The following is a 26848-nucleotide window of genomic DNA, read 5'->3' as shown; positions in this document are numbered from 1 at the left end:
ATATACCATTAATAAAGGCCCTGTGGATCCGGCACAGAGGACGGCGCTATGTAAATCGGCCGCCGTGTCGTCCTCTGCCCTATGGCGTCTTTCGGATGCAGTATGGAGCGGTATGGAGTCAGCACATCACTCTCCCGGCAGTTGTTGGCTTTCCACACCGTGGAATAGCTAGTTACTTTCCATGCAAGTAGCTCCTCAAGAGCCGAATGTGAATGGACCCCATTCCAGTCCTGTAATCAAGGAGAAATTTCTAGTACTGCCGGAAATACGGATAAGATTTAGTCTTACCGAAATAGAATCACTACAAAAAAATCTTTTTTATAACTAGTTAATTTTAACGCAAGACCTCTTGTGACTGAACACGAATTATTGTTTATTGAAGAGTATTAATAATCGCAAGTTAAGACATTCTTAGCCAATCTCCCAAGCTTGTTTAGCCTATTTCGATGACTGACTCTTCGCAAAACAACTATGTCACACAGTGCAACAAACGGATATCTTATTCAAAAAAGCCTTCTAAATTGTAACGCACCGGAACATGTTGGCATAAATTCATTCAATAGACTCGCTTTTCCGTGAAGACCCTAACACCTAGCTAGAATCTTGTAAATCGTGTCTTCTGATCTTCAAGTCTGAAATGAACAGTGCCGCTTATCTCAACGGATAATACTCATGTCTTTTACACTGTGACTGTACATCAGTAATAATCAAATATAAAATGTAAAGCTTGCCAAATCGGCTACAGAAGGTCAAATTAGATAATTTAATAAACACTCCTACAGTATACTGTGTGTGCGAGGATGAAGAAACGAGTAGTTATAAGGTTTTTATGATCGCTTTTCGTAACGGCCTGGAGCCCGTGGAATCGTCGTTCTACGCAACGAGAAAACCAAAAAGAGCTTAGTATTCGTAGCACTTACTGTGGCCACTGTTGTGTGAAGAAGACAGATTTAAGAGATAACCGTTTAGTCACTGGCAAATGGAAAAGCAAGAACTGACTAGAATAGAAATCAATTCAGAGGTGCTTCTGGTCAATCAGAACTACGAGAGTAATGCCAACGGTTAAACTGTTCTTTTTCAGTTGCTGTACGTTAGTGATATCTAACGCTGGGATGCACTTTCTTTCGGATAGGGGCTCTCACAGGAAGATTTCAGTTTCTTAGAAATACATGTAGGCACTTGGCATTAACTTAGTTCTTGTATTGACGTCAAGTGAAACTATAAGGACACTTAATACAGTTTTCCAGTTGTGCAATCTTACTACTTCTGATGTCAAGGCTTTATTTACCTTAATAGTAGGAACTGTTTTTATATAGGAAATTTTTTGCGCTCTTACAATGGGTTTCAGTTGTTGACGAAATCTTCTCGGTTTTCCTTCCGGATAGTTGCGTTAAAATTCTGTGGTGTTTCGATGAGTGTCACTATCATCATCTTCTGGCACCGGGAAGGTCTATATTCAAACGTATTGTTGATGACGATGTCTTTAGTCCGAAGACTGGTGCGATGAAGCTTTCCACGCTACTCTGTCATCTGCAAGCCTCTTTATCTCTGAACAGCTACTGCAACCTACATCTATTTGAACCTATTTACTGTGTTCATGCCCTGCTCTCCCTCCGTAATTTTTACTCCCCCCCCCCCCCCCCCACACACACACACACACACTCTTTCAACTCATTACCAAATTGGCAATTGTTTCATACGTCAAGGTGTGGTCTAACAACTGACACCCTTGTTTACTCAGGTTTTGCAATAAATTTCTGCGTTGCCCATATTCGATACTGTACTTCCTCATTAGTTATTCGATTTATTCATCTAATCGCACCACACCGCAAAAGCTTCTATTCTCTTTTCGTCCCAACTGTTTATCTTCCCTGTTTCGCTTACGTACAAGGCCACATTCCAGACCTTCAGAAGAGACTTCACAACATTTAAATTCATTTTCAGCGTTAAGAGAGACTTCTTTCATTCCTTTCCCCAGTCATCGGTCTCCTATAAAATTTCCTTCCCTTCATTTTATTACTATCGAAATCCAGTTACCCATCACTATTTAAGTAGCGTCTCCCTTAACTATCTGATTAATTTTCTTTACGTCGTCATATAGTGCTTCAACCTCTTAATCGTCTGTGGTGGTCTCCTTTTTTCCAATTTATTGCCTTTCGTGACGTGGCAATTCAGCCATCTCAATAGTGGAATGTCACTTATGACGGTACGAACCTAAGGGCAACACAACATCCAGTCTCCAAGAGGAGAAAATCTTCGTCCTGGCCGGGAATCGAAACTGCGCCCCTTGGCTTGTCAATGCGTCACGCTGACTCCGCAGCTACCGAGTCGAACATGGTGGATATTGGCTTTCTGTTTGTCTTGGCTACCATAATGAGTTCACTATGCTGTTCACAGCAGCTTACCGCCAATCGTATTTTGCCATTCATTATTATATTTATTCCTGCATTGTGTTAATAAAGATGTAGTGATCTGATCGCACTTCACCAATTTCACTTCCACTTATCGATTTTTAATTTTTATGTATTTTCTTCCTCTGAACTGGCTACCTCCTCCCGCCCAGAATTCCGACCCTTGCTTTCAGACGTTCGCAGTACTAGCACACTAAGGCCAGATCAAACACCCTGGCTGTTGACCCTGTAAGACTGCTGCCCCTATTCAGGAACCACACGTATGTCTGGCCTCTCAACAGATACCCCTCTGTTGTGGTTGCTCCTCCGATATGGCTACCTATGTCGTTGAGGCACGAAAGCCACCCAACAGTGGGTAAGGTCAGTAATTTCTTGCGCGTGGGTGGGGACTGGGGGGGGGGTGAAATTGATGACTCAATTTTATTTAAGGAAAGGGTCGCCTCATAGGACATACCCTAAGACATCAAATAGTCAATTTCGAAATGAAGGAGATGTGGTGGGTTTAAAATTGTAGAGGGAGACCAAGGTTTGACTATAGGAAGCTTCAGATTAATGTTGGATACAACTGGTAGGCAGAGGTGACGAGACCTGCTCGGTAGACTACCGTAGGGAACCGCATCAGACCAGTCTTTGCACTGAAGACCACACAACAATATTATTTCAGAAGGATATTTTGAGAACAATACACACCGGCTTTTTTTTGGGTATGTAAAAGAGATAATTTACATTTACAAGTTAGTGTTGTTGCAAGATAAGAAGAAAACTAACATTTCTAAAAGGATTGGAAACAAAGTTTGTTCGTATTCCGCAGTAGTTGACTTTGCGATCGAATAATTTTGGAAACGTTGTTCAGATTTGGTGTTCTCGATTCTCAGTGTCGCCAAAAAAGGTTATGTATCAAATCTGAATGAAAACACAAAAGGAAACCGATGCGTTTCGAAAACAAAAGACGATGAACCTAGTTCATACATACAGAAAGAATTCCGCGTGAGACACAAAGCAAATTTAAACGTTTTCTGCCTGGAAATTGTGATGTCAAAGTTGTACCTCAATCCTCTTAACAAAGCATTGGAAAACTCAACGAAATCACGGGCAAAATAGAGCTTCGCTGCCATATTAGCAGCCATGGTATTTATAAGAAACTGTCGTGGAACAGTTTCGAAGCATTTGGATAATGCTGTATAAGAATAGCCCGTTTCCACATTATCTGACGGTAGGTCAAATTTACATCTGCGTAAAATAATTAAAGCTAAATTGATTTCAATAATTTTTGGAACTGCTCATTTCAGGTGACAAAATTTGCCAATGTACGAGTATTCTGGTGAACGGAAAAGGTGGTCGTTAAAGTGTGAGGTTAAAAATTGGTTCAAATGGCTCTAAGCACTATGGGACTTAACATCTGGGGTCATCAGTCCGCTAGACTTAGAACTACTTAAACCTAAGTAACCTAAGGACATCACACCACATCAGTGCCCGAGCCTGCGACCGTAGCAGCAGCGAGGTTCCGGACTGAAGCGCCTAGAAGCGCTCGGCTACAGCGGCCGGCTCAAAGTGAGGTACATCGAGGGTTGGTACAAGGATAATAAAGCTACAGCGTGAGAAGAAGTTGTTTACAGATGTAGTTTCTTGTGCGAGAAACACACAAAGTCTTGTTTCGTGAACCACTACCAAAAGAACAACGTGTAAGTGGGTTTGCTTCTGTGTTGGCAGCTCTGTGTAGTGTTATGCATTGGATCTCTGACTGCGCTTTCTTTGTTAAGAGACTCTGTGGCTGGTTGGACTCGTTGTTAGAAGTTAGTCGCCAGCAGTGATGAAAGTACTGTTGGGCAGTTGGAGGTGAACAGCCAGCAGTGATGGATGTTAAATGTGAGAAGTTAGCGTTGATGGAGGGTAGATGTCTGAAGTGTTAGCGTAGGTTAACGATCTGGAAGTATCCGACTTGGAGATTGAAAATTATTCATGATTATATATCTTTGTGCTGGATGTCAATGACGATTTATATTCGTGTTTGAACTGGATGTCTCATTATTAAAGGAAAAATACATTATTTGGCTTACGACAAAATCTTTCCTTTGCTAACCACATTCCAATTAGTAGTTAGTGGCTTTAGTAGTTAGAATCTTTTATTTAGCTGGCAGTATTGACGCTCGCTGTATTGCAGTAGTTCGCGTAATGAAGATTTTTGTGAGGTAAGTGCTTCATGAAATGTATAGGTTACTGTTAAGATGTCTTTTTAGTCAGGGCCATTCTTCTGAATTAATTATTTGAAGTCAGGTTGTAATTTTTTGAGCATGTCAGATTGCGTTGCGCTAGAATATTGTGGGTCAGTGTTGACATGACAAGAAAAAGTAAAGCGAAAGTAGGCTCTGTATGTTCAGTTTTACTCAGCAGTTTCAGAATCAAATAACGTTGAAGTTTCATCTTCTCGGTCATTCAGCAATTTAAGTATAGACACACTCATTTAAATAAAGAAGTTTCAAACGTACCGAAAAGGCTATGTTGAGTTTGTGTCCTATTACAATGGCATGATATTGTAACACACTGAACTTCACCAGATGCCGGTGACTGGGACACGGTAGAAGTTTTGCTCCTAGCGCGGTTGGGAGTGGAAAGTGGGGCGAGAGTCTGTTTCGGAGCCCTTCTTGATTCTCAATCTGTCGCGGAGCCTGAGGTGCACGTGAGCTGCGGGCTGCGTAGCTGATGCTGGGTGCGAAGTGGAGCGCGAATGCATTATGCTCTGCCTGCAGCGCCGTGTCCCCAGCCTTTTTTTCGTGTCGCACAGTGCCCTCTTTTACCGAAACGAAAACGAAAGTTTAATGTTGCTCTAGAAAGACTTTGGTACCAGCAAGTCTCCTTGACGTCTTGACAGTTTACCATAGTTGCTTTTCTCATACATTCGCCCAGAAAACTGTTCAACTGATGAGAAGTGTTACTGATCGACAAGGCCCCACAAGATGGTGTGAGAGTTGTAAACTCGGACTCGGAAAATCTAAAAAAAAAAAATGTGGTTACATAACGCATGAAATGTATTCTCAAATTCCGAATACGATTATACATAATCTGTACTATTTACTAGAAACACAAGAAAATTTGTGTCGCTCCGGGACTGGAATCCGGATTTCCCGCTTATCGCGGTCGTCTGAACAACTTCGGCTATTCGAGCACGTCTCCAAGATTGATTGAAACTTCCATATGTCAAACTGTCTAGTCCCATACTGCTCTCACATTATGTGATTACTGCGCAGGAAGAGAATGTTTTGTTCGTCAGTTTGCCCTTGTTATTGCAGCGTCTGTATTTTACAGTATATGTGCAGTTCGATGCAAATATCCTTCCGACTTGCAAGCGTGCTTCTAGTTAACAGTAAAGCTGACCTATAATGGTATTCACAATTTCCGAATACATTTCATGTATTTAATACTGCTTTAGACCGTCAGCAGTGTAAGTTCCTTCAGACATGTATGCATGTCTGAGGGACATTTGCATCGAACTACACAGATTTGTAAAATATAAACACTTCAGAAACTGGATTACATCAGGCTATTATAACGACAGCGTCCCGAAATACTGATTTCACCACGCCGAAAAGTTAATGAAGAAGTATTGGCTGCACAGCTATTAGGACGAAAGATAAAGGCTCACTTTCTCGTCGACGTAGCAAGCTCTAATTACGGAAGACTGGGGAAGAAACTCAAGAGCAACTATCACGGCATTTACCTTAAGCCACCTACTCGTAAAATTTCATGATTAGAAGAGGAATGTGATGGATATGTTTCTCAAAGACACCTTCCAGACACAATCTTTTATTGACTTGATTATATTACTTAACATTGCAACATGTTTCGAGGTATTATCGCTTTATCAGGCGACATTGGCAAAACAGAAATGTCTAACGAATGTACTTTGATTTTGCCCTGAAATGTGCTGTGGTCTTCCTATGAAAAACGAGAAGTGTAACCTGAAAGCCATTATGGATTTACACTGAGAACGTAATGCACGAAAAAGTCTTGAGCAGGAGAATCCAACCTTTTAGCTTAGCTGGGCCACATTGGAAGAAGATGAGAGAATAATAGCATCGTGTGTCAAGTATCATAACTTTACACAAACGATATTTTGCAGGATTTTTTACTAGTCATGAAATACATACCTTCTTCTTGGGCCGCATGCGTCCGGCGGGTTGGACACAGTTCCACCATTTGCTCTTGAAGTAGCAGCAACCAGGTATCATTTTTTTCACCGTAAGATAATTTGCTGTTGTAAACAGTACAGCTGTTTTGTCATGAATTACGCCAGGAGAAGTTGGAGAATCACATGCTTAAGACAGTTTATCAGTTTTTCTACAGTTGAAAGACTTTAACCAATGTCTGTATTACTTGTACGACGAAAAACCAGCCAAATTTGCAAATTTCACTTTTTTTGTTCACTGTATAACTAGTTTCGGGCCGTGACCCATTTTCAAATCATCGCAGCATAGTAAAAAAGGATATTCCCGAAGATGCAAAAACTTCTGTGGTAAAATATGTTGTACGCTAGTCAGTCGGTCAGTTTAGTGGGTTTATACTCAAATCTTTACAGATTAAAACATTCCATACATCACTACATAAGATTTCTTACTTTATACACACGTGAGACTGAAACATTACTTTTTTTTGTGGACTATTTAAAGTCATTACTCCTGCTGGTTTGATGCGGCCCATAACGAATTCCTCTCCTATCCCAGCCTTTTCATCTCAGAGCAGAGTAGCTCTTGCAACCTACATTCTCAATTATTTGTTGGATATGTTCCAATATCTGCCTTTCTCTACTGTTTTTACCCTCTACGGCTCGCCCTAGTATCATGGAAATTACTAACTGATGTCTTAGTACTTGTCCTATCATCCTGTTGCTTCTTCATGACAGCGTTTTCCATATATTCCTTTCCTTTCCGATTCTACGGAGAACTTCCTCTTTCCTTAGATGATCCGTCCACTTAATTTTCAACACCAGATCTCAAATATCTCGATTTTCTTCTGTTCCAGTTTTCGCATAGCCCCTGTTTCACTACCACACTGTGCTGTGCTAAAAACTCAGTCTCGGAAATTTCTTCCTCAAATTAAGGCCAGTGATTGGAACTAGTAGACTTCTCTTGGTCAGGAATGCCCTTTTTTGCCAGTGCTAGTGCGCCTCTTATGTCGTCCTTGCTTAATGTATCACGCGTTATTTTGCTACCCAATTCTGATGTTCAGTTTCTCGCTGTTCTCATTTCTGCTACTTATTGTTTTCGTCTTTCTTCGATTTACTCTCAATCTATATTCTGTACTCATTAGACTATTCGTTCCAGTCAACATATGCTGTAGTTCTTCACTTTCGCTAAGGATAGCAATGTCATCAGCGAATCTTTTTGGCATCCTTTCACCCTCGATTCTAATCCGACTCTTGAACCTTTCGTACATTTCGGCCATTGCTTCATCGATGTATTGTTTGAACAATGGGACCAAAGACTACATCCCTGTCTTAGTCCCTTGCAATTTGGGCATTACTAGCCACTAAATATTATTATGGGGAATGAAAATTATATATTCTATTAACATTTTACCGCCCGCCAACTGTGGCTTTTTCAGTGTATTTGCCGTCGATTTCACAGCATATGTCTCGGTTGTCCCACAGTTCATATTACATTACTATACAATGCTGTCCTTCAAACGTTCTTCCTCAGAAATTTCTTACATTAAGGCCTTTGTTTGATAATAGTATTCTTGTCTTGTCCAAGAATACCCTTTTTGCAAGTTCAAAAATGGTTCAAATGGCTCTAAGCACTATGGGACTTAACATCTGTGGTCATCAGTCCCCTAGAACTTAGAACTACTTAAACCTAACTAACCTAAGGACATCACACACAGCCATGCCCGAGGCAGGATTCGAACCTGCGACCGTAGCAGCCCGCATCTCGTGGTCGTGCGGTAGCGTTCTCGCTTCCCACGCCCGGGTTCCCGGGTTCGATTCCCGGCGGGGTCAGGGCTTTTCTCTACCTCGTGATGGCTGGGTGTTGTGTGCTGTCCTTAGGTTAGTTAGGTTTAAGTAGTTCTAAGTTCTAGGGGACTTATGACCACAGCAGTTGAGTCCCATAGTGCTCAGAGCCATTTGAACCATTTTGCGACCGTAGCAGTCGCGCGGTTCCGTACTGAGCGCCTAGAACCGCTAGACCACCGCGGCCGGCTTTTTGCAAGTGCTAGTCTGCTTTTTATGTCCTCCTTGCTCCGTCCGTCATGGGGTATTTTGCTGCCTAGGTAACAGAATTCCTTAACTTCATCTACATTGTGAACACAAATTATAAGTTTTTCGCTGTTCTCATTTCCACTACTTCTCATTACTTTCGTCTTTCTTGGTTTTCCTCTGGATCAGTATTCTGTTCTCAATAGTCTCTTCATTCCGTTGAACAGATTCTGTAATTCTTCTTCCATTTCACTGAGGACAGTCCCACTCTGGAACTTTCTTTTATTTCTCTCACAGCTGCTTCGATGTATAGATTGAACAGTAGAGGCGAAAGTCTACATGCCTGTCGTACGCTCATTTTAACCCCAGCACTTCGTTCTTGGTCTTCCACTCCACTATAAAGTCGTGAATGGCCTAATACCTTTGTAAATAATAATGTTCATACAGTTAGAAGCTCTCGCCGATGACGTGTGGTCTTAAATTGTCTGATATCGGCCGGGAACGCCGAAAGCCGCGTCAAACGACAAGTAAAAGAAATATTATTGTGGAATATTAACACTGCGTGTTTCAGTTTTTAATTTAATCTTATCATTGTCGTTGCTTTGGCTCCATCTAACAGCTGGAAAGAAGACAGAAGCGTGTCCTTACGGGGAAGATAGATGTTATGAAACTGCTGCTCAGCCCAGTCCAATATTAAAGTTCTCATATTTCCCGTTCATACGTCTTCGTCGCCTTCCCATTTTAGTGAATTCAAATCCATTTCTTCCCCTTCTTTCTTCTTCTTCTTCTTCTCCTCCTCCTCCTCCTCCTCCTCCTCCTCCTCCCTATGCCGTATTACTTCTTCTTTTCTGTTAACATCACGAAATGGCTCTCAGGGCACAGACCCCAGCTGCTGTAACATAGTTACGCTACTGTGTCTTAACCCTAGGACGCCTTAAGGGGGGTTCGTTGAACCCACAATTTTTTTTATGTCCCCTGCTTTTGCCCAAGTAACTTTCATACTGCATATTCCCTTTGAGTTATTGTTTGTTGGCTATTTTATGAAACTTTAGTGTCAATATATTTTAAAGAAAATTCCTGCTTTGAAAGAAAAAATAAATAAACTTATTATAGGTCCAACAAGCCGCCCCCCCCCCCCCTTAGGCCTTCATGCTATAGAAAATTTCCCGTAGTAGGATTTCGTATTTCTCATCTCTACAACAATGCAAGTTAGTTTCTTGTTGGTTGGTATTCTTGTTATTCACAACAATCGGTTTACTTTCAGAGGAAGTGATTATTGATGTCAGTCAGCTGTTATTTATCTTTTAAACTTGCAGTGAGTTAGTGCAGTTCCCAACACGTAGACCTCCAGTAACTTTGGTGTCCTACACAGCAAAAACGAAACTAAGTAAAAACTTACTGATGTTTGGCAACAGTGCACCAAGATAAAGGCAGTGTTGGAGGAGAGAAGAATAAAAACGAGATAAATGCATATTATAATTCCACTAAGGGTGGAATTGATACCATTGATCAAATGGCGCGTATGTACACCTGCAAGAGGGGAACAAAAGGATGGCCTCTGTCTGTATTTTACTCTTTCATAGACATTTGTGCTATCAGTGCAACCACCATATGCATCCAGCAACATCCAAGATGGAATGAAAAGAAACACAACAAACGTAAAGTTTATCTTCTGCAAGCTGGGATGGAACTAGTGAAATTGCAGGTAGAAGAAAGAAGTACCAATGCAAGAGGGTTATCTACCCAAATTGTTCAATCAATGGAGACTATTCTACAAAAGAAAATCAAAGAAGTGACAACAGAAGCACGTCAGCCTCCTGCAGGAAATGTCGGTGCCATATTTGTGTAAGAAAAGCTAAAACAAAGGAAGCAGAAGTACAACAATCTAAGTAAACCAAAACAGTATTGTGGACAGTGTCATAAACATGTGTGTACACACATTCAGAAAAAAATTGTAAAGTTTGTCTCTTGCCTTGAAGTTGAGGACTCAGAGTAGTCTATTGTATATGAACACATCTGTATTTTGTATTGCAATATGTCAATTGTTTATTCACTCAATACAATATTTATAACAATTAACAACATTTATAAGCCGATGCCTTAGTTAAAATACATAAACCATTTTGAAAGTTTTAATTTTTCGCCAGAAAACTTATTTAATACCTGTGGGTTTGCCGAACCCCCGCTTAGGCATCCAAGTTAGAAAAAAAGGCTTGGCCGTCCTAGGGTTAACCTGAAATATCTTAGTCTTTGGTCTGAGTGTTAGTTGTAATGTCGCAAAAAGGTCGGCTGGTGCTGCTGCTGCAGTTGCTGATGATGATGACGATGATGATGATGGCAATGGCAAAGTTGAAATTTAGAGACGTAGCGAAAATGCTTGTGCCACCGGGAAGCAACTCGGTATACGTGTTTGATTCTATAGCCTGGCTGATGCATCAGACGGCAGGCGTATGCGACCTTGCAGGACTGCAAAAGACAATGGCTCGCAGGTGCGGCGGCGGTCGTTGGAGTTGCGGCTTTGAATCTGCGGAGACAGCAACGGCCGCTGCTGGAACCGGTCTCGCGCGAGCTGGCAGCCACGTTCTCAAAGTTCTGGGGCGCGTCCCGCGGGGAACTGTTTCGCCGGAAAATCGTCAGGCGGCAATCAGAGCGTCCATCCGGAGGTGTGCGCTGATGCGCTACCGACGAAGGGAGGGACCCGCCAAAAAGTGACGCTTCACTGCCTTTCGGGGCTGGCATAACCTCCAAAGTTGCCAACAGAGGCGGTCTCCAACACCGGTACGAGCATCAAATTTTAGTCGTGTCACCTGCGACAAGGCGCTCTCTCTGGAACGTTTAGTACAAAGCGAAAACTGAAGGAACGGCCGCACACATGCGCTTTCGTGTTACGAATAAATGTAAAAAAAAAATTTTGGTCCATCCAGTTGTCGCAGAAAAAAAATACAAACTGCATGCTTTTGCTGTGAAGCAATACTTGGAAATCGATGGGCACCTACACAAATGGAAGACAATTGCGCTGGTTCATCATTGTAAATCAGTAAATGTATAGTTCCAAAGTTTTGGTTCACCAAGTTGTAGCTCGAAAATAGAAAAATAGTTGGTATATAAGGGCCAGTCAAATGAAAGTGAGACATATAGAAAAAGTTGTTTATTTTTTTCAGAAGTAATTTCAGTAACTGTTAACATTTGTCCCACTTTAAGGAAAAATGTTTGCGGGTGCGTACCAATCCACTGTTGTACCCAGGCGTGCACCTCTTAGTCCGAAGCAAGTCGACGGCAGCGAATGCCATTCTTAAAGGCTCCAAAAATACGGAAATCGGATTGAGGGAGATTAGGACTCTATTGAGGACGTGTAAGGGATTCCCAGCGAAACTTCTGCAGCGTTGTCAAAACAGCATCGGCAACGTTAGGGCGGTCCGACATCTTGCAAGGTTGTTTCAGCTACGCTGCAGAAGCGATCTCTCAGTTTCCTCAGTATGAGTGAATAATAGTGTGCCACGTCCATAAAATTGGAAAACGCTGAGAGAATTTGCGTTTCACGGAGTATCAGTGCGTGCTTTCTAAAATAAAGTAGCATCAAAGGGCGCAGTGAACGTCGGGAATCGAACTCTTCTATAAATAGAGGCGTCAGACCAACAATGGGTCATAGTAGACAGCGACTGCACATAATAACATATCTCTCAGCAACTGAAGAAGATGGATCGGTCGGTCGTCAAATTGTTCGGAAAATGAAAACAGCTCGGCTGGATACCCGGAAGCTCACTGTTAATTACACTGCAGAAGTTTCGAAGTTACAGGGTGTGCTTCTTGAGAGTAGTCAGGCCCATTTTCTCTGGTGTTTCGGCAGATATTTGCATTTTCCTTTTTGCGATGTGTAGCTGGAGTCAGCCCAAATAAATACTGATCGCCACGTTTAAACGCAACAGTCAGTGTCGATGGAAAATCTGTTTGTTTCCCGTTACAAACGAAACGATTTTTACACTGGAATTTTTCGTGCCCATTCGATAGTGTCTTACCATTCGTCTATCGATATGTATTGACAGGGACAGTAAAACTCAAAGAATCACCAGAGCTCCATCAGCGTCCTCACCGCCATGGCCCGCTCTGACTACTGCTGCCATGCAGCAGCGCTGCTGGATTACTTGTTATGTGTTTTAATGTCCCCGTTACTTTATATCGATGAAACGAAAATCGCACTAGATTAATTTGTGACCGCTCCATCGAATTTCAAAATAATTTTATTTGTAATGGGAAACAAACCGACGCTGGGGGTCGTATGAAAGCCGTGAAGAGTAGATTTTGTTTGGGCTGACTCCAGCTACTGCACGAAAAAGTGCAGATACCTGCCAGAATACCAGAGAAAATGTGCCTACAGACTCCTAGCACATCCGGTATGTGTACCAGATTTTTTTTTCTGCCACAACTCGACGTACCAAAACTTTGTAGCTACATATTTACCGAGTTTCAGTGAGATCCAGCGAAAACGGCTTCGATTTGTGTAGGTGCCCATCGATTTCGAAGTATTACTTCACAGCAGAAGCATGCAGTCTGTAGGGCCAATCAGATTAGGGGGCCAGAACCATGAGTGGGCGTTTTCTGAAATTCTTCCAACTCACTTGGCGATAGAGCCGCGGCAGGAGCCGTAACATGACGCAAATATTTCGGGTATACACATTTTCTTGAATGGAAAATGGCAGGACTCCACTTCTGTACGGATGATCAATAAAAGTGGTCACGTATAACATTTTCTTGGCGCTGTACTTTCCAATATAATGCAATTTTGTAAAGTCTCCATCGCAGCTTCCATTAAGCACTTCTGTACCTCTAAGAAACGCAGCAGTCCGTAATACACAATGTAAACCGTACTTATGACCTATTTTCATACACTGGAACCTATAAAATAAGGTGTCATAAATGTTCCATTTCCGACTTGCACAAATATGTATTAAAAACACCTAAGTGTTTTTACAAGTGAGGCGCACAAGGTCGACAACAGCCACATACACTGTACAGAACATCAATCTGGGAAAAGAGAACAAACTTTTAAAGTACTCAACAGATTAAATGAAAGTGATAAAACCATTGTTAACATCTGTAAGGGAAAAGTGTACTGGTTGATGTTATTTTAGTGTACTAAATAATCTAGATCTTAAATCCCCAACATCTGAGCAAGTCATCAGATTGTAGGAAATTCAGAACGTAACATTTAGTTAGGCAAGTAGATCTCATATCGCCGGAATTGCTGTCAGCATACCCAGAGAAATTATCCAGATTATTAAACTGGAAGAACAACGAAGGAATACATGGCAGCTGAGCAGTGTGTAACCCGTTCTCGAGTGTTGCTCGAGTGTCTGGCATCCACATCGGGTCAGATTAAAGGACGATATCGAAGCAATCATACTAGATCTGTTACCGGTAGACTCGATCAGCACGCAAGTATTACGTAGATGCTTTGTGAACTCAAATGGGAAACGCTGGAGGGAAAGCGACGTTCTTTTCGAGAAACACTGTTGAGGAAGTTTACAGAAAAGGAATTTGCAAATGATTGCAGAACGTTTCTACAGCCGTCAACGAACATTTCTAGTAAGGACCGTAAAGACGAGATAAATTAGGGCTCGTACGGAGGAACATAAATAGTCGTTTCTCTCTCGCTCTATTTGTAAGTGGTGCTCTCGCACTTGCCCGCGAAAGGCAAAGGTCCCGAGTTCGAGTCTCGGTCCGGCACACAGTTTTATCTGCCAGGAAGTTTCAGGAAGGAAAATGACTAGTAATGGTACAACGTACCCTCCACCGTACACCATACGGCGGCTTGCGGAATATGTACGTGGATGAAGATTTATCTGAAACGTCTTCCTTTTGTTGATAACGTACTATTTGCCTCTAATGCGGATAACATGCAACACTAAATGGCATAACCCAATAAAATTCGAAATTGGACCAGAAGATCAGCTGCCGTAAGACTGATGTGAGGTATAAAGAACGTGTGAAAGAGAAAAATAGTATAAATTAATAGTGAAGGCGTGGGATGAGCTAACGTGATCTTATTTTTAATTAGAGCAGTTAGGTTATGGTAAAGAGGAGTAGTTCTTTTTGTAGCTGAACATTTTTTTTTTGAAACTAAGCTTCCGATGTTCCTGAATCAAAAGTTTACGATCGATATGCGGTGGTACTAACCTTGATTTTGGGCAGTGAGACGTGGGCTGTGAATCCGAACACCATCCAAAACTTAGAGTTCCTCAGCAAGCGATTAAATTATTGAGAGTGACAGAAAACAAATGGAACATGAAACAGACTGCAGTGGAAGAACCAATTATACCTTTTTGTAAAAGAAACCCACGTGACCAGAACATGTAGACAGGCGACGGAGGGAGCTGAGTTGCAGAAGAAAAGATGACATGTTGGAAGGATGGGAAGATGATAAACACCAAGGAACAATATGGAGCTGTATGACGGAAACTATATTCCATGGAGGAATCTGGGAGAGCACAGTACCCATCATTAGATACTGGTATTAGAAAAATACGACTACAAAATTGTGCAAAATTATTATTTAATTTAGGGACGACTAGACACTTCAGCAATAACAAACATCAGGATTAGCGTTGCCACAACAAATAGCCTGTATTTCCCTAATGTTACATCCATGCCCGTTCCCAACTGGCCATGATTGAACAGCTAATGGAGATGGGTGCCTTCAATATCTGCTTACACACCATTACTAATTTACGTAATTTATTAGTAATAGTTCACCAAATACAACAAATCTTAAAACACTTCATAAAAGACTGATTAAATAACTGTTCCTTTGGGTAATAAATTCTCAACCAGTAACAGCAGCAAACAACATCACTACCAAATAAAAGCTTACAGAATCGTAATGGTAGAAAGGTACCATTCAAACTTCAAAATTAACTTTCATTTAACACGCAGATACGAAATCATATACAAAACTCGCAGTTAGCAGATCAGGTAAATTCCAGTATTTATAACACGCTGAACTACAGCGCAGAACTGAATTCCACATCTCTGCAGTGAGTAATCCTGATAACAAAATTATGTTCACAAATAAGAAATGTAATAACTTTATGACAACGCCCATCCGGCATTGGCCACACTTTTACATAATCGTCAGTTCCTTTGAAATGTGACAGTTACTGCTCAGTCTCCACACAGTTAAGCAAACTAACACCGCAGAAGTCTGAAGGTCAATACACGTACCGTATTCCACTACTTTCTTCTCCAATATCATGACATCCCTCTTGTGGGCGAACGTGCCACAGCACAGCGTGTTGAGGTTGGGTCCGCGCTGTCTTTGTTTATCTGCAGTGGCAAAACACCCACAAACGACGTCGGCCACAGCTCGCCATTATTGCGTCCATACAATTGCAGAGCCCACGGGTTATCGTTCCGCAGCAGCGTTGAATTCCCAAGCGTCTCGGTTTTACCATCAGTCCACACAACCACAGAGTGCCAAAGTTATTAAATGAACAATTCGGACCATCCGGACCCCAACACTCTGCCGTTCTGTCCTCCTCGCTCGGTACTCTCGAACCCTCCTCTCCTCGTCGCCAGACGGCCACTCGCCACCAACTCGGCGCCCCAGCATCCCTGGCGAGGCCAATATTGACCTTAACACTCGTGGCCGGAACACAATCGTGCCGACAATCGTCACAAAATAATGAACGGAAACACTATAGAAGTGTTTAGTTATTTTGATAGCTTTTTAAAAAACCTGATTGGTACAACATCTACAGTGCTGAAAAGCGCCCTCTATCTGTAGAGAGTCGATTGTTGTAATAAATAAAACTGCATCTACGTATAGCGTGTAACACTGATGTGGTATCTAATAGCATTAATACACTCCTGGAAATGGAAAAAAGAACACATTGACACCGGTGTGTCAGACCCACCATACTTGCTCCGGACACTGCGAGAGGGCTGTACAAGCAATGATCACACGCACGGCACAGCGGACACACCAGGAACCGCGGTGTTGGCCGTCGAATGGCGCTAGCTGCGCAGCTTTTGTGCACCGCCGCCGTCAGTGTCAGCCAGTTTGCCGTGGCATACGGAGCTCCATCGCAGTCTTTAACACTGGTAGCATGCCGCGACAGCGTGGACGTGAACCGTATGTGCAGTTGACGGACTTTGATCGAGGGCGTATAGTGGGCATGCGGGAGGCCGGGTGGACGTACCGCCGAATTGCTCAACACGTGGGGCGTGAGGTCTCCACAGTACATCGATGTTGTCGCCAGTGGTCGGCGGAAGGCGCACGTGCCCGTCGACCTGGGACCGGACCGCAGCGACGCACGGATGCACGCCAAGACCGTTGGATCCTACGCAGTGCCGTAGGGGACCGCACCGCCACTTCCCAGCAAATTAGGGACACTGTTGCTCCTGGGGTATCGGCGAGGACCATTCGCTACCGTCTCCATGAAGCTGGGCTACGGTCCCGCACACCGTTAGGCCGTCTTCCGCTCACGCCCCAACATCGTGCAGCCCGCCTCCAGTGGTGTCGCGACGGGCGTGAATGGAGGGACGAATGGAGACGGGTCGTCTTCAGCGATGAGAGTCGCTTCTGCCTTGGTGCCAATGATGGTCGTATGCGTGTTTGGCGCCGTGCAGGTGAGCGCCACAATCAGGACTGCATACGACCGAGGCACACAGGGCCAACACCCGGCATCATGGGGTGGGGAGCGATCTCCTACACTGGCCGTACACCACTGGTGATCGTCGAGGGGACACTGAATAGTGCACGGTACATCCAAACCGTCATCGAACCCATCGTTCTACCATTCCTAGACCGGCAAGGGAACTTGCTGTTCCAACAGGACAATGCACGTCCGCATGTATCCCGTGCCACCCGACGTGCTCTAGAAGGTGTAAGTCAACTACCCTGGCCAGCAAGATCTCCGGATCTGCCCCCCATTGAGCATGTTTGGGACTGGATGAAGCGTCGTCTCACGCGGTCTGCACGTCCAGCACGAACGCTGGTCCAACTGAGGCGCCAGGTGGAAATGGCATGGCAAGCCGTTCCACAGGACTACATCCAGCATCTCTACGATCGTCTCCATGGGAGAATAGCAGCCTGCATTGCTGCGAAAGGTGGATATACACTGTACTAGTGCCGACATTGTGCATGCTCTGTTGCCTGTGACTATGTGCCTGTGGTTCTGTCAGTGTGATCATGTGATGTATCTGACCCCAGGAATGTGTCAATAAAGTTTCCCCTTCCTGGGACAATGAATTTATGGTGTTCTTATTTCAATTTCCAGGAGTGTATAAAACCTTTATAAAAATATTTAAATTTTTAATGATGATCTTCACTGGTGCAAAGTTTTAGCTCCCAAAAGTGGTGCCATCCCCCCCCCCCCCCGACCCCATGGAATGATAGAGTACATAAAAGATGTCCCTAGATGTTACATGTGAGACATAGATGAGATGAATATTATTAAAAACTTTAAAGGAGTTTTAGAACATTCCAAAAATATCTTCTCCTCCTTCCATTTGGCGATCTATTCTCTCAGTCCATGGTGGGCACTTTTGAACGCTAAAAACTTTGTACGAATTAGAGTACTCACAAAACTTTTTGTTTAATTTTTTGTGAATGTTTTGTAAAGTTCTTTTAAAATATTTTAATGTCATTAAATTGCACATCAGTGTTCGAAGCTATGCGTAGAAGCATTTTTTATGTATGACAGTAGTCCTCTCTCTACAGATAGAGGGCGCTTTTCGGCGCTGTGGGTTCTGTACCAATCTAGTTCCTTAAAACATCTTTTATCAAGCGCCAGCAGGCTAGTGTATGACTAGTTATGACAATGGAATATTCGACAGGTTACTCTGTAACTGTAACAAATGGTATGTTGCTCGACTGTGGTTTATAACTAATTTCTAAAAAATTTTGAAGTTTTCAATACATAAATCTTAAACCATTTGTAATGTGAACCAATAGTAATTTACAATTTTTTTTTGTAATAGATCTGAAAATAGGCAGCCGGCCAGAAAAAAATCTATTTGGAGACATAATTTTAACAGTTTGGTATAAGTAACGATAGCGGACAATCGCTAATGATGAGTATGTCTGTTTTATTCATTGTCTCTCCCTTGTAGCTTTAATTCCGTCATTTAGCAAATATTTCTCCAATGTCGCCCTAGCCTTATTACTTTTGAGGAGTAAGTAGAAAGGCGCATGTACGGCCGATATAGTCGGACGCTCACAGAAGGGACAGAATGATAGAGGTATGTGTTAAGGCATCAGGGAATAACGTCCTTGAAGCTAGGGCGAGCTGAAAAGGGTAAAAACTGTAGGGCAAGACAGATATTTGGATATATGCAACAAATAATTACGTTGTGTGTGTAGGTGCTACTCTGAGATGAAGTAGTTGACACGGGGGTTGGTGAGCCGTGGTGAGGCCGTCTCAAACCACTCGGAAGACTGATGACAAGAAATGGGAGCGACCGCCGTAAGACAGAGAAGGAGTAAACTACTGGTTTGAACAGACATTGCTCTGGAGGGCTGCTCTCCTCGCTGTCAGCTGACTTCTTGTAGCGTAGCCTTAGCCTGCTCCCAGCGTGGGCGCCAGGCTGTCAGAGTTGGGACACTAAAACAGAGGCCGCTCTCTGGAGCGCCCGCCGGCGGTGTCCCGCAAGCCGGCTAGCCGGTTGCTCCTAATGTATGCCCGTCATTACAGCCTGCTTACGGCGAAAGCGTAGGACGCCGCAGCTGGATCGCTCGTGTCCGCTCTAATGAATTCGGAATTAATGTGATTTGGCCGCGCGAAATGTATAGTCGCAGATGTGGCGCAAGTGGCAAAAACAAATCAAACGCGCTCTCTGGACTGAAGATTCATCTCTCACTTAGCGTAATAATCTAGAATTGCTTGCGTGGGAATGGCGGAAATAGTGCGCGCACTCCATAGACTGTCGTTTTAAAACCTTAACAAATAAATCTTTAAAGCGTACAAGTGACTGAGAAAATGCAAACGCAGTTCTTCGCGGCGACGTTCTTAAATAAATATTTAATAGATTTCTTGCCGCGACAGGTTTGTCAAATATTTCAGGAGGCTGTTAGGTACTTACGTTGGTCTAATTATGTCACGGAGATGTCACAGAGTCGTCGAACTTCCATATGCTGCCAGAGGTTACGTCGATGTCTGCGACTGAATGTGGTAGCAGTTACATTGGTCAGACAATGCGAACGATTTCAGAACGCTGCACAGAGGACCGACACCACATTAAATCTACGAAGTCTCCAGTAGCATATCGAAGGTCTATGACTCCGTGACGTCTCCATGATGTTCGGCCAACTTGCCATGCACCTAACAATCAACTGCCTTGAAGCATTAAAACCACCACTTAATTTTTTTAACGTAGTCTCGAAACTTGCGGGAATGACTAGGTAAGTTGGTTTGTAGTTGCAACTTTATAGGCTGGTTGAAGGATTAGCGAATTTACCTTGCAACAGTTGTTTTCCAGCATCTGCGGGAAATAAAGATACGAGAAGTCATGGCAGGAGCAGCAGTTTTCAAAGGAGTGCTGTCAATTGGAACAGCAAAAATGTCCACTCGGAATGGCTGCATTCTGTTTTTGAATCTGTTTGCACGAATGTTTAAATAACTTGGTGGAGTTTCATGGAGTTCGCGAAATAGTGAGGTCTGCCTGTATGCCACTTGTGGGCAGTGGGCAAATATTACGCTGAGCCTTCATATCATACTGTGGTGCCATTAGCCAGCAGGAGGTGATGCTTAGTGAAACACACAGGGTTGGCAAAGTCAAATTAAAACAAATAAACTACAGTTTGTTTCTGTGGAAAATTCAAGTGCGATGCTTTTGTGTGACTGTTGACTCTTAACCGTAATCTTGTTTTGTCTAATTCGAAATTCTCGGAGGAAGTCGCTACAAACAAGCTGGAGGGGGTCTATTATTTTTCAGTGGTGTCCATATTTCGATCCAGAGACCCACCAGGTTAGCCGGGAGCGCTAATGCTCTGCTTCCTGGACCCGGGTAGGCGCGCCGACCACGGATCGAATCCGGCCGGCGGATTACCGACAAGGGCAGTTATGCTGGCTAGCCTAGATGTGATTTTTAGGCAGTTTTCCACATCCCACTAGGTGACTACCGGGCTGATCCCCACGTCCCGCCTGAGTTACACGTCTCGCAGACATTTGAAACACAGCTGGGGTACACTGATTACGTCCTGGGGGGGGGGGGGGGGGTATGGGGTGGCGGCGGGAGGGGCATCCGGCCATCCCTTCAATTAACCATACCAAGTCCGACAGTAACCATGTCGACCCTGTGGGACAAAGGCACAATCAAAAGAAGAAGAAGATATTCCGATCCAGTGTTCGTGTCGATATAGCTATTTAGATTCGCACTGATAATCATCACTGCATTTGGAAGCTCCTCATTTCGCTGTCCAGTGTTAGTGAATCATTTTTTTTGACAAAACTCCACCTTTTGCAAAACAAAATGTTTTTCCTTTCTTATTCTTCATCCAAACCTGTTTCGACGGTTGTGTGTCATGCTCAATAGATCTCGTTTTATTTCTGAAAAATTGTATACAATACTTTAGGTTGGTTTTCTACTTAATGTCTTAAGACCATAAACTGTGCCTTTTGTTTTGTTATGAATGCTTATCTCGAACTGCGACTGTGTAATTTTACGTATTACCTTGCGTATATTCGTTATATTGCTGTAAAGCACATCATCTGCAAAATATGTGGGAACTCGGGATAGAGAAGTCAGTACTTTTTTTTGTGCTTTTTGGGTCTTATCTAAACGTTACTGGTGTTGGGGAAGTGATTAAATCTTGAATTTATAATGCTTAGCGTGTGCTTGGATTAGTAGAATGAGAAAAGCAATTTGGATTGAAAACCGTAATATAATGAACCTTCGTAGCGCTAATAGGGCTGCTTTATGGCCCCCTGCACTTAGCACTGATGGACACGCCACTAACATAGTGAAAGTAGTCGTGCTTACCGTCACTCTCGCGCCCGCTTTCACTGTTCTGAATGCACAGGAAGCAAGCACTGCTTAACAAGGCGTGCACTTCCGACCTCATATTTCCTTCTGGTAGATATTCATACGCTGCGATCACGGATCTGTCTGCACCCACATGTGAACTCTTTCTGCCTGTTCGTGCAACACCGATTTGAGAGAACATTGTTTTAAAGAATTTCTGACGGCAGTTATTCGAACTCATTTGGTGCCAACAAGATCCATACCGCACAACCAATGCTAACGGCCTACACTGCGATCTGGATTGACGATAGATCGCAGTCTCTTTGCTTCATCGCCAAATAAACAGACGTCACGCTATTGAGTGAGTTAAAAACCTCGACTTATTGGTCCGGCAGAACACTTTCCATGTCGCTAGCTGACGACTCGACATGCTCGTTGCCCTACACGAGAAGTTCTCACTGATGAATCCTTGGGAGACGCAGGAGACGCCCTTGACATTCGGTTTGGAGTGACCAGTGCCTGGTCAGTGATTCAACAGTGCGACATCGGTTGGTTACTACCAATTTCTGGAATTCTTTTAGACTTTTCTTCATTATATAATATAGGCTTTCGGAGACCAGTATTTATATCTGTACAGGAGATTGATTTCATGTGCATTAAGCCGTGGGCTGAGCCGTCTGACGTCTCGTCGTCTACCGTGGCAGACATCCTCAGCGGTTATAAAGACGCAATTAGTTAATTTCCAGATGTAAACTTGTTTAACTAGTGAACGCGGTCGTTTTGGCGAGCTCCGTTTAAAATTAACTACGTTCTTACAACCGCTTATTATGTCTACCGCGGTACCAATGCAATACGAACAGCAACGGCCTAATATCCATTAAACTGTGGTGACAGACATTTTGCAATTTTTCACAAACTTATATTTATGTTTGTTTACAGGGTTGATGACTGAACAACAAAAGAAAGGTAACAATAACGATGCCAGTAAAAGTCTCCTAATTGAGGCAAACAAAAGTTCACTTCTAAGTTTCACAAAGGTACGTGGTAACACACACACACACACACACACACACACACACACACTAGTAAAAGTCCAATTCATTGACGAAGACGTAATCTTCAGCAGTCGAAGTCCACGAGGTCGGCATTCGGAGTGAACTGAACTTCGGGGCTGGTTCTAGCTCCTAAATAGTGGTCTCCAGCCAATCAGGTTTTGGCTTAGTGATACTTCCTGCTGGTCGTGGCTCGAGCTCCCCTGCAGGAAATACTGCACGGAATGTCTGTTTCCATTATCTTGTATGTAAATAGCCGGTGTTTTGGTACGCCTGTGACATAGACAACCCCGTCCTCTGTAGTGTAATATGGGTTGCCGACCCTCAGGGGCTACCTTGGCTCCTTCGTAAGATAAACCAAGTCAACAACGATTTTTTTTTTCATTCCTTCATACGATAAGTTCATTGCTCTAAAGACTAGATAGGCACTCGCTCCTCGCTTAACAATAGCTGCATGACGATTATAATTAAAGTTTCGCTACGTGAGCCAGTGTAGGCGGAAAACTATTTACTGTATGGGTATAGAAATGATGTTCAGACTGTACGCCGCAGGATTTGCGTTGTTAGTAGTGCTAGTTTCATTACTTGCCATTAGGAGCCGGTAGTGGTACGGCGACTTAGGATCGAATCACAAGCATCAGTGTGCATTACAGTAGCTGACAGGAGTCTGGACAAGGTGAATGGGGCTTTACTCGTAAAGCTGTTTCATCAACACAACAGCAACACTGCTGCTGCTCTTCGCGAGTGTCGACAACATTAGAGGAATACGGAGAGGCCTTCTTTCCGCACCGCACATTTGGAGAGAAACCGAGTCACTGGCCGATCGTTCCAAACTACATGGCCACCAAGGTTACCAAATTTGAACCCTTGTGATTTCTGGCTGTGGGGTACTTGCAGGACAGGGTTTATCAACGGAACACTAACACACGTTGGCCGTCAAAGATAACCATAGCGAGGGAGGTAGCCAACATCCCAGCTGAGATTTTTCGGGTAGTGGTAGAGCCATCTCTAGTGCTGTTCCAGGCTCTCGTGGATGCAGATGGTCGTCATATTGAGCAACGTTTGCAGCCTGGGACTGAGGGAGTTGGCGCAATGATTAACATATGGGACTCGCATTCGGAAGAATGATGGTTCGAATCCGCGTCCAGATTTAGATTTTCCGTGATTTCCGAAAATCGCTCCAGGAAAATGCCGGCTGGTTCCTTTGAAAGAGCACGATCGGTATCCTTCTCTACCCTTTAAACATTCCGAGCTTGTGTTCCGTCTCTAAAGACCTCTATGTTCAAGGGACGTTAAACCCTAGCTGTGGCTGAGCGGTTCTAGGGCTTCAGTCTGGGACCGTGCTGCTGCTATGGTCGCAGGTACGAATCCTGCCTCGGGCATGGATGTGTGTGATGGCCTTAGGTCAGTTAGGTTTAAGTAGTTCTAAGTCTAGGGGACTGGTGACCTCAGATGTTAAGTCCCATAGTGCTTAGAGCCATTCACAGCTTACAACCTGTCTCATGACAATGTCCTGTTTTGTTAAAAGTGATTTCATTATATTCAGCTGCTCCGAAAAGCATCCTTCGTGCATTCTAAGATAATCACGAAGATGATATGCGCCCAGCTTTTTCAGCAAAAGAGCATGGATGAGTTTCTTACTTTGTCTATGTCACTTCTTTGCTCACAGTTTTCTCTCTGCTTTCCTTGGCGTTGTGGTCTGCAATACAGCCAAGGCAGATCCCAGTTTTTGGTTTTGCATGAGAAAAGAAGGAATCTCGTCGAACATAACCTCAGTGAATGTTCTATAACAAATCAGCAAACAGCGATACGAACAGGCTGGCACTGCAATTGCTGAGTAAAGTTGGTCGGGACGAGTGTGCGCTGCACGTAAGTTGGTCGGTCGGGTGGTGCGTGTGTATAGCGCTTTTGGTATAGCTATCGGTTCAGGCGTGCAACCCAGCTCGCGCTATTCGTCCACGAGACTCAGAGGGCCATAGACACGGGTTCACAGGTAGATACCGTGTTTCTTGACTTCCGCAAGGCGTTCGATACAGTTCCCCACAGTCGTTTAATGAACAAACTAAGACCATATGGACTATCAGACCAATTGTGTGATTGGATTGAAGAGTTCCTAGATAACAGAACGCAGCATGTCATTCTCAATGGAGCAGAGTCTTCCGAAGTAAGAGTGATTTCAGGTGTGCCGCAGGGGAGTGTCATAGGACCGTTGCTATTCACAATATACATAAATGACCTGGTGGATGACATCGGAAGTTCACTGAGGCTTTTTGCAGATGATGCTGTGGTGTATCGAGAGGTTGTAGCAATGGAAAATTGTAATCAAATGCAGGAGGATCTGCAGCGAATTGATGCATGGTGCAGGGAATGGCAATTGAATCTCAATGTAGACAAGTGTAATGTGCTGCGAATACATAGAAAGAAAGATCCCTTATCATTTAGCTACAATGTAGCAGGTCAGCAACTGGAAGTAGATAATTCCATAAATTATCTGGGAGTACGCATTAGGAGTGATTTAAAATGGAATGATCGTATAAAGTTGATCGTCGGTAAAGCAGATGCCAGACAGATTCGTTGGAAGAATCCTAAGGAAATGCAATCCGAAAGCAAATGAAGTAGGTTACAGTACGCTTGTTCGCCCACTGCTTGAATACTGCTCAACAGTGTGGTATCCGTACCAGATAGGGTTGATAGAAGAGATAGGGAGGATCCAACGAAGAGCAGCGCGCTTCGTTACAGGATCATTTAGTAATCGCGAAAGCGTTACGGAGATGATAGATAAACTCCACTGGAAGACTCTGCAGGAGAGACGCTCAGTAGCTCGGTACGGGCTTTTGTTGAAGTTTTGAGAACATACCTTCACCGAGGAGTCAAGCAGTATATTGCTCCCTCCTACGTATATCTCGCGAAGAGACCATGAGGATAAAATCAGAGAGATTAGAGCCCACACAGAGGCATACCGACAATCCTTCTTTCCACGAACAATACGAGACTGGAATAGAAGGGAGAACCGATAGAGGTACTCAAGGTACCCTCCGCCACACACCGTCGGGTGGCTTGCGGAGTATGGGTGTAGATGTAGACAGCGGCGCGGGCCACAGGCCGCTGGCAGCCGAGTGGCGGCCGCGCCGCAGACAGGCCAGCAATTCCGGTGTGGCGACGGCCGCTCCCAGGCGTAATCGCCGGCCGACAGCGGCAGCGGCGGCACGCGCCGGCCGCCCACGCGCGCCCCAGCCTTCGGCTGTGCCTTCCGCCGCTGCGCTGACCGGTTTGCCGGAACCTTGAACCGCCGCGAGGCGCCGCCGCGGACGTTAACGCCAGAACCCGCCTGCTGGCTCCGCGATACGCTTGTTGGCACAGCTCGAATCCTCCGCCGGAAGCTTCCTCTTAAGCAGGAGTAGCGACTTTTTTAAAATCATCCGCTACTTACTTTTAAAGACTTTTCTAGCGGGAAAGAATCAACAAAAGAACTTATTATACCACCTCACAACTGGATAAGTAGTGTGCTGGCATTTTACTAAATTTTGGCCGTGATCGAGGTATTGTATGTTAACCGGGGACCTAGAAACGACGGAGAGGCTCCGTCCCCGCCGCAGCCGCAGTGGTCCACAACGCCACGACGACTACCGCAGTCAAATTCACCCCACCACCGCCGCACACCGAACCCAGGGTTATTGTCCGGTTCGGCCCCCGGTGCCCACCCCCCCCCCCCCCCCCATCCCCCAGGTAACGTCTCACACCAGACGAGTGTAACCCCTATGTTTGCCTGCTAGAGTAATGGTGGTGTACGCGTACGTGGAGAACTTGTTTGCGCAGCAATTGCCGACATAGTGTAACTGAGGCGGAATAAGGAGAACCAGCCCGCATACGCCGAGGCAGATGGAAAACCGCCTAAAAACCATCCACAGACTGGCCGGTTCACCGAACCTCGACACAAATCCGCCGGGCGGATTCGTGACGGGGACCAGGCGCTCCTTCCCGCCAGGAAAACGATCGAGGTATTAATGATTTGCTTAGGGAATCGAACTCATTTTTCCGTCTCCGAAATGCACCACAATCAGTAACAAAAAATGCGGATTTTGAAACGATTCTGATAAGTGTCAATTTTATCATATGAGGGCTGTTCGTGTAGTAAGATCCGACCGATCGCGAAATGGAAACAGTTAAAATCAGATGAAGCTTTGCACAGGCGTGTTCGGCAGTGTCTCTAGTATGCCCGTAGATAGCGTCACGTA

At 44.1% G+C, this 26848-nt stretch overlaps 1 protein-coding gene across 1 annotated transcript in view; it reads left to right on the top strand.

Annotated features, from left to right (window-relative positions):
• The window catches only part of LOC124788135 (F-box only protein 32), a 542142-nt gene that overhangs the window by 63827 nt on the left and 451467 nt on the right, over nt 1-26848 (top strand). The gene's annotated exons all lie outside the window — the stretch shown is intronic.

Source organism: Schistocerca piceifrons, chromosome 3 (assembly GCF_021461385.2).
Source record: "Schistocerca piceifrons isolate TAMUIC-IGC-003096 chromosome 3, iqSchPice1.1, whole genome shotgun sequence".
Classification (NCBI taxonomy): Eukaryota; Metazoa; Arthropoda; class Insecta; order Orthoptera; family Acrididae; genus Schistocerca; species Schistocerca piceifrons.
Note: the sequence above shows the minus strand (reverse complement) of the source record. Positions and strands in the feature narration are given on the sequence as shown.